Raw genomic sequence first — 8,510 nt, 5'->3', positions numbered from 1 at the left:
AAATAGCTTCTGATCGATGGGTGGATTGCAACGTTAACACCGAATCGTCAATAGGGCCAGGCCGTGTATGGTCAATCCGTCCAGCATTTGCAGCATCCATACTGCACAAGAATGATAAGCAATTAGCACGTAATATTGACATTGCAAGTAAACATAGATATGATGGTGCAAAAGTTTTTTCTGAGCTAAATAAAACAAAAATATGATAATTTAATATTTTACTAGCTATATAAACTTGCTGATTAGAATCTCAATGAGATCACTTAGGTCTAACTAGAATTACTATACTCCAATGAGAACACTTAGGTGTTCATAACCTTCCCATTTTTTCCCCTATATTGAATAATGGTCCAAAGCCACACGTAAGTGGATTGGATCCATATGATATTGCAGCAAATTGAACTAATCCTTTTACAAGTACACTACAATTATGTGACCTTAAATGTTTAAAAGTTCTATTAGTCGTGATTTATGAGGATCATTGTATAATCTCTACTTATTTGTGCTTTTCTTTAGTAAATTCTCTTGGTGAACAATTAAAAGTTATTTTTACCTTGTGAAATTTTTTTTGAATAGCCATTGTTGGGGACATTACACCTTCAGATGGGATTTCAAAGGAAGAGAAGAGTCGACAAGAACGAGAAGCATTAGACCACATGTGCAAATTACTTGGTGGAGGGTCAAGAGGTACTTTATTCACTAACTCTATGTGTGCGCACGTGTTGTTGTCAATGTGAGGAAAATGAATTTGTTATTCCTCTACCTGAAAGTAATTAGTTGTTTGACAATTTTTAACTTCCTATTTATAAATTGCAGCCCAGGAAATAGGTGTATTTTTCTCGAAATATGAGGAGAATTCTTCACCAAAGGCTAAAATTGTTAAGGACCTTGACAAGGTCTATTGCGGCTATAGTAATGCATTTTATTTAATAATAATTTAACTTTGATTCACTCACTACTTTTGCCAAGAAGCCTTATAGTTCAATGGCATTGCTTGGTGTTTCCAACAGAGACATCTAGGGTTTAAATCCCCACGCCCAACTTAAAATGTATCAAAAAAACATTGTTGGTAAGTAAGTTTACATATGCATCCAATATGTCTTGAGCCCAAGACTTCACCGTCCACCTAGAACTTATAAGGGGAGGAGGTGCCAGTCGAACTAGAGAGCTCAAATGTCATATTTTTTTGTTATATGCAAGTTAAAGTTTGATGACATAGATGTAAGTCAGTGTTTAATTCATTCAATGAAAATCCTGCCTCGCTAAAACATAATATATTGGAAAGAAATAGGAAAAAGCTTTTAACTAACTAAACTTCTTGCCATGGAAGTAAAGAATGTTCCAGCTCGAGCAATCTAAATTGACATTCTAGTCTGTTGGAAAGCAATGCTGACACTAGGAAAAATCAATGACTGGTTTAGACCTAAAAAGCATCTGTAATGTAATTTCATATAACTCGAAGAGACCATCACCATGTTCTGACACCGAGGCTCCACCCCACCTCCTCTAGTGGTGTGAACTCACACAGGTCTGAAATAAGGTTGGACTGGATTCAAGAAACTACAATGCCCCAAGCAGGATTGGGTGCAATGGCAGGTTTTATGGTTGCCCCATAAATATATATATATATATATATATAAAACCTAGAAGATCAATTAATACATACTTGGGTTACAAGTCTGGATCTATTGGTATTATTACAAAGTCTGTTATGATCAGTACTCCACTCAACTCTTGTCTCTCACCTTGATTCCAACTAACTGGGGTTGATCCGTTATTCCATTGTCAGCTAGGTATCTTTCTTGGCCATTCCACCCTAAGGCCAGATTCTTCAGTTACCTCTTTGTTTTATCATATCCGTCTTTACTACTCGAACATCCCTCTTACCCTTTTCATTCATTCAAAATGAAATCAAGCCTCTCTTTCTCATTAATGCATTTGAGATTTGTTGTACATACTCAAATCATGTTGGGCATCTCTTCCTCATTTTTTTAATACGTGCTATCTCACTTTTGAATGGATTTCACAATCCTCCTTTTTATCCTCTAATATAAAAATTGAATAAAGTAAAATAACAGGGGTGGAAGGATAGGGTTGCGCCACCTCACATTCACTCCATTTCATAAACTTGATTTCCTTTTTTTTTCTTTGAAACAATCTTTTTTTTTTTTTTTAAAGAGTATAATAATACTGGTAATAATCTGATTTTTCTTTCACTTCAATGTTTGAATATAAGCCTCAACCAAGTAGACATTGGAAACTAACCAGAATCTACAGAGACAATCACCATTAACAACAACAACACAACTTACAATTGACCAGCGCAATTCATACTATTCAGCCTCCAATATATGTAAGTGCATGACCTCCTAGACTATACAGTTAGAAGTGAATGATTGCTAGAGCAAGCTATGAGTCTTAATTGCAATGTTTACTATCCATACCGCTCATTTGGAAGATGATGTTTTTATACAATATTTTATCGGGTCACATTTGAAATTTACCTTTCAAGCATGCATTTCATTTAAAATTTTGAACATTTAAAATACATTCCTTGTTAAGTATTCTTTCTAAAATAAAAGATAATTAAATGTTTGACAAGAATGGAAGAAAGTAAACAAAGGTCACATGGCTGTTTAGCTTTATTGCCATTTTCTTATAGTCACAAGTGTATTGCTAATTTCCTATTGATCAACTTCAATATTCAAGACCAGCAAAAAAGGGTGTGACAAACTACCATAAGCTGACCCCAGTAAACATTGCCGAATCCCCCTTCTCCAAGCTTGTTATCATAATTAAAATTGTTTGTAGCTGCATGCAGCTCCCTTAAAGAAAAGACTCTCCAAGTTTGACACAATACCATTCCTAACCGAAAAACCTAAAGCATAACCAATCAACCAAAATTCATAACTGAAAAAAGACTATGTAATTTGTTTCTTCAATAGCAAACTACTAAGTGCTTTTTTATATGCATATAATTTAGTAATTTGTAATGGTACGCAAGCACTATAAATATATGAGATAACTATTTCATATAAACTTGTAAGTTCTAAGCTCCTAATAGACAAGCAAATGAGCCTAATGAGATATACAATTCTCTCGTATAAGCTATAATCCTAATCAGCAATAACAATCTAACCTGAAGCCAGAAATTTGGAAAGTCTTAAGGATGGCAGCAACAATATGCACTATCCAAGCAAGAATGTCATCTGCACTCACCAAATCCAAACCCAAATTTCATAAAAATCATAAAATAAAAATTAAATAAAGTATCTACCACAAAATCCAAACCCAAATTTCACAAAAATCAAAACTGAAAATTAAATAAATAACCTAGATGTTAAGTATCCAAATCCAAACCCAAAATTTCACATTAATCAAAACAAAAAATCATATAAAAAACTTACCAACCAAAATCGGAATGGGTATGGGGGTGGTAATGAGAGAGAGGGAGAAAAGGAGAAAGGATCTCCTAGTGAGGGAGAGAGAGATCGACGAGGAGAGGAGCCGATGGCTGGGCTCAGCCTCGTCGGCGTCGTCGCTGGGCTGGGCTGGGCTCTGCTCGTCGACGCCGGCGGGGTTCTGTGTGTGTGTGAGCGTGTGTGAATGTCAGAGGCCGTGTGAGAGATAGAGAGAAAATGAGAGAGTTTTGTGAGTGTGGGAAATGAAAATGTAAGACTGAGGGTGAGAGAGTGAGAGCGCTCTGGTTTGTGTGAGAGTGAGAGGGTGTGAGCGTGAGTGTGAGTGAAAGTGAGACAAATGCAATAGACGAAGACGTTAAATTTGAAAATCCCCAATTGGAAACCGAGTCTCTAAGACTCGATTTCAGTCTGGAATACACGTGGAAATCGAGTCTAAAAGACTCGATTTCCAGCTGGACCATTCCACCGTGTACAGGCCACATCACACAAGAAAATCGAGGCTCAAAGGCTCGATTTTGAGACCAAAATCGAGCCTCTGAGGCTCGAGATGCTATTAACGAAATATGTTTCAAACGAAAGCCTACTAACTAGATTGTTTGGTTTTTAAGGCCAGTTGGCCATTTTCGCCCAGTTTGTTTGTTTGTTTGTTTGTTTGTTTGTTTTTTTTTTTTTTTGAGAAATAGATTTGTACTTTGTTTGATTGGTCTTGACTCTTTGAGTGTGGGGTCTTACAAATTGTAACACCCTCATACACTTCTTTTTATTTATACTTTTTTGTGATTATTTTAAGTTATGGAGTTCTCATTATCATGAGCATGAATTAACCTATTTAATAATGAAAGTTTATTACTTGTCATATATATATATATATATATGAAATTATGCATTATTAGAAATAAGAGTGAACAAATTAATGCTCTACCTGGCTAGCTGCCCAGTCAAAACCCGTTAACATTTCGACCTAGTTTTTGCCTTTTGTATGATGGTCTAACCAGCTTGACTTAGGTAGGGGCTCTTATAGTTACAGGGTTAACTTGTCCAAGCTAGTTTTTTGGTCCACATGACATGAGTTTTGCTCACTGCAGTTTTTTGAGATCACTTATTTATTTTCTGCCCAATTTGTTTATAGGTCTGCCCTATTTGTGCAACGAATCCAAGGGACTGGGCCTTCGGCTGTGGGCACGTGGTGAGCTGAACTCATTGATAAATTGAGCTTTTCACCTCTCCCTGATTTACATTTTATTGCAATTATTTTGACTATAGTTATTTCATTGCAGACTTGTAGAGACTGTGGGGCGAGATCGCCCAGATGTCCAATGTGTCGTAAAGACATCACAGGAAGTCATATGTTGTACCTCTAGTGACTGCTCCTAGAGAATTGAAAATGTTATTTGGAGTTTGGACTTTGTATGGGAGAGTTCTCTTCTCTCCCTCTCCAATAATACATAGATTACATGCACATCATACTACATACACTACATATTATTAAATGAACATTAGACTGCAAATTGCGTACTGGGCTACTGACTCGGTAGCATGGGATTCAATTCCAGGGCACCTGAGTGTGGGGAAAGACATGTAAATTAAGGAAAAACAATATTTACCGATTTTTATCACCAATAAGTGGCGTTTGAAAGACAATTTCTCCATTAAGTTGTTCATTTTCAGTTATTCACAGATTTTACAAAACATTAGAGAAAAATTCACAGAATCCCTCAAGATTTCTACTTATATATAAAATCCATGCTTAATTTTATCATGAAAGTAATTTGCCTTGAATCCATTAACAAACTCAATTGAGTGGCGGCAAATATCATTTAAAGGAAAATAGCTATTTTATGCCTCTAAGTCTACTTCAATTTTTTGTTTTCTATTGATGTCTCCTAAAATTCCCAACAAACTTAAGATAATATTCAAAGAGTACGAGGAAGAATTTCAAGCGATGGCTTTCTAAATGATGAATATCAAGTTCTAACTTATAACTAAATATGGAGAATTTTAGGGATAAAAGTTATCTTGTTAATGTAACCATATAGAAGATGAAAATTTCCATGGAATTATGATTCAAATACTTTTGGTTCTCTCTTTAAAAAAAGTTACATTTGGTTGTCCCTTTTTTTTTCTTTTTTTGTGCGGAGAACTTTACATGATATAAGTAGCAGACTGCACTAGAACCCCTCATCGAAGAACAATATTCAACTTGCTCTGCTCCTGCTCTCTTACATTCCGCTGCGTACCACAATTAAAGAAACAAACTTGAAATGATTAATCATCTTCACCAAAAACATACTCAACAAAATGAAACGTCAGCAAAATTTTATCATATGAAATACCTGCAACTCATTAATTTCCTTGCAACTCATTAATTTCCTCATCCGTGAGTGAACGTTCCATTGACCGATTTGCAATCCTATAACAATGACTGGTCATTCCTTTCTTGTTGGTGAAATTGTCTATCAGTTGCACCTGAGAGTCACAAAGTTCAGTTTTAGACAAGCTTCAGAGGCAAAATTCAGTTTTGGGTGAGAAAGACATATTGGTGAGGTATAAGATCCGTTCCTAAAGAGACAAAACTTAAGCTATGTTCAGTAGTGATATATTTGAAAACAAGGTTGAAAGTATAATGAAATTATTAATTATAATTTTTTTAAAATGATAGATACTATAGGTTCATAAAAAAACACCCATTTGTATTACAAAAAGATACAAATGACCTTGTCAAAGCATGTGACAAATTCCAATGGTTTGCCAATGTCTAGGAGAACCAATGACACTAGTAACCACACCTTGGCCCTTGGTTTAGTGGGAGATCGACATTATGGGCCCATTTCCGCCAGGGAAGAAGCTAGTTAGATTTTTGGTCATTGCAATGGATTACTTTACTGAATGGGTGGAGGCTGAGCCATTAGCGACAATCACAGAGGCCAAAATCCGAAGCGTCATATGGAAGAATATTATACCCCACCTGTAAGCTATTCACCTAGCAAAACAGTATCTATGAAGTGCAGTTTTAACCTAGGAGTGGCTAGGGTTTTACTATGATTGCACCTATGTAGGAAAGCCATACTAGTCATCCCCTTTCAACTATTTTTTTTTTTTAAAAAAAAAAAATCCAAAAAAAAGGGTAAGAGTTTGTGTTTCCTGACTTGTTTGGCATTGACTATAATTTTACGGAGTCCATCTTCTTGGCAATTTAAGACTTGACAAAGAAACGTTGAATATGTTGGCCACCTTGTGGAATTTCATAGCAGCTTCTTTTCTTTGGTCTTTGCTCTTCATTTTTCCTCCTTCTAGAATTTCATACTAGCTTTTGGTTTTCCTTGAAAGAGTACCTGTTATCATAATTGAATAAATGAAACTTCCTTATTCTTTTCCAATAGTCCAAAACTTGATATGAACCAAAGTTAAAGATGAATTTATTAATTATAATTTTTTTTAAATTATAGATACTATAGGTTCATAAGAAACACCCATTTCTATTGATGTAATTGAGATTCAAATTTAAGTGCCTTGTTTGAGTAGATTTGTTTTTAGTTGTGGTAACTTGAGGGAACTCATGAATTTATTAACTACTTTTTCTTTTGATAATCTGACTTTGGGGATGGTAGGGTTTTAAACAAATGTAGTCAATTACGTACAGAGGTTATTTAAGTTATGTTGTGAGAATGATATATTTCAGTATCAATTAATTTTGGTCTATTGTTTTGGTATTATCATATTGTTATATATTTTTTAAGCCATTTTTTAATGTATTTATGTATATCATTTATATTTTTTATATTTTTGTAAACATATTATTTAAAATTCGCATATTTTATAAGTTCAAATATTAGCCTAAATACATTTACCTAATGTATTAGCTAAAATAAAATATTTTATAACATTTCTTTTTCTTTTCATTTTTAATATTTTAACAATTTTTTTATTGTACTAGCTGAAACACTAAAAAAATCTTAGATACAGCTGGTACAAAGTACAGACTAGTACAACATGTTACTTTATTAGTTCATTTTAGAGGAATAGTAATATGGTCAAAATGGTATTGACTTTCATAACCACACGGGATGTGGCTTGATAGTAGGAGTCCTCATTCTGCACCCAGAGAGGAGCAGTTCGACCGATAGCTCCGGCAAGGCTCGTGTGGTACATGTGGTATTATCCATTGCCATTCTGCACCTAGAGAGGAGCAGTTCGACTGATAGCCCCAGCAAGGCTCGTGTGGTATATGTAGTATTATCCATTGCTGTCACATGGCGTGGGGTCGATGAGCCCACACCAGAGACTCTCTTTTTTTATTCAGCCAAAAAAAAAAAAGTATTGACTTTCATGACTTAAAACCCAACATTTTCTTTAAAAACATTAAAATGTGTCAATAACTGAATTAAGTTACACTACTTTTTTCCTTAAAAAAACAAAAAAGTTACAAGGATTTAGGTGAGTTTTTATTTGGATAAGGTTTAGCTACAAAATTTATTGTAACATAAGGTTACAACCTTACTCAATAAAATAAACATTACTTCATATTTTGAAAATCTAACCGTTGAATTGTATTTTCTTTACATTCTCAATACACATGTTAAATTTTGTCAATCAGATGTCATTTACTATATGATTTACAAGATTATATTTTATACATAATTTTAAATTATAAAAACTTGCAATTTAAAAAATTTGTTGATGAAATAACTATTGATCTTTAATTTTCTAAAAATTTTGCAAGCGTGGGGGATATAAGAAGAAGTTGTAATCCAATGGTGGATTTGTCAAAATTCAAATCTAATAAAAAAATATTAAGTAAGGTTGTAACTTAATGCTACAACCAATTTTATAGTTAAACTGAGTAAAAAAAAATTTCCTTTTGAAATTGTCATGAAACAATAGGGGAAAATGTTTTTGAAGACTGTGCAAAAGATGAAGATTAGTGTTGAAAAAAGAAAAATTGAAAAAGGAAAAAGAAAACAAGAGAAAAAGGAAACTATGCCAATTTTAAGCTAGAGACAAGGTGCATGCCCGGCTATTATATAGATAGAAGAGTAATGTTATAGATACAAATATTTTTACAAAAAATTTTACAACTTGTTGAGATGG

The 8,510-nt window shown here is 34.0% G+C and overlaps 1 long non-coding RNA gene across 1 annotated transcript; it reads right to left on the bottom strand.

Annotated features, from left to right (window-relative positions):
- Positions 1 to 26: 26 nt before the first annotated feature.
- On the bottom strand, positions 27 to 3,879 carry LOC115986793. Its single transcript, XR_004090882.1, has 3 exons — positions 3,408 to 3,879; positions 3,140 to 3,209; positions 27 to 101 (listed from the first exon to the last, which is right to left on the bottom strand). It is a non-coding gene; the product is annotated as an uncharacterized LOC115986793 (long non-coding RNA).
- Positions 3,880 to 8,510: the final 4,631 nt, after the last annotated feature.

The sequence above is a fragment of the Quercus lobata genome, chromosome 4 (assembly GCF_001633185.2).
Source record: "Quercus lobata isolate SW786 chromosome 4, ValleyOak3.0 Primary Assembly, whole genome shotgun sequence".
Classification (NCBI taxonomy): Eukaryota; Viridiplantae; Streptophyta; class Magnoliopsida; order Fagales; family Fagaceae; genus Quercus; species Quercus lobata.
Note: the sequence above shows the minus strand (reverse complement) of the source record. Positions and strands in the feature narration are given on the sequence as shown.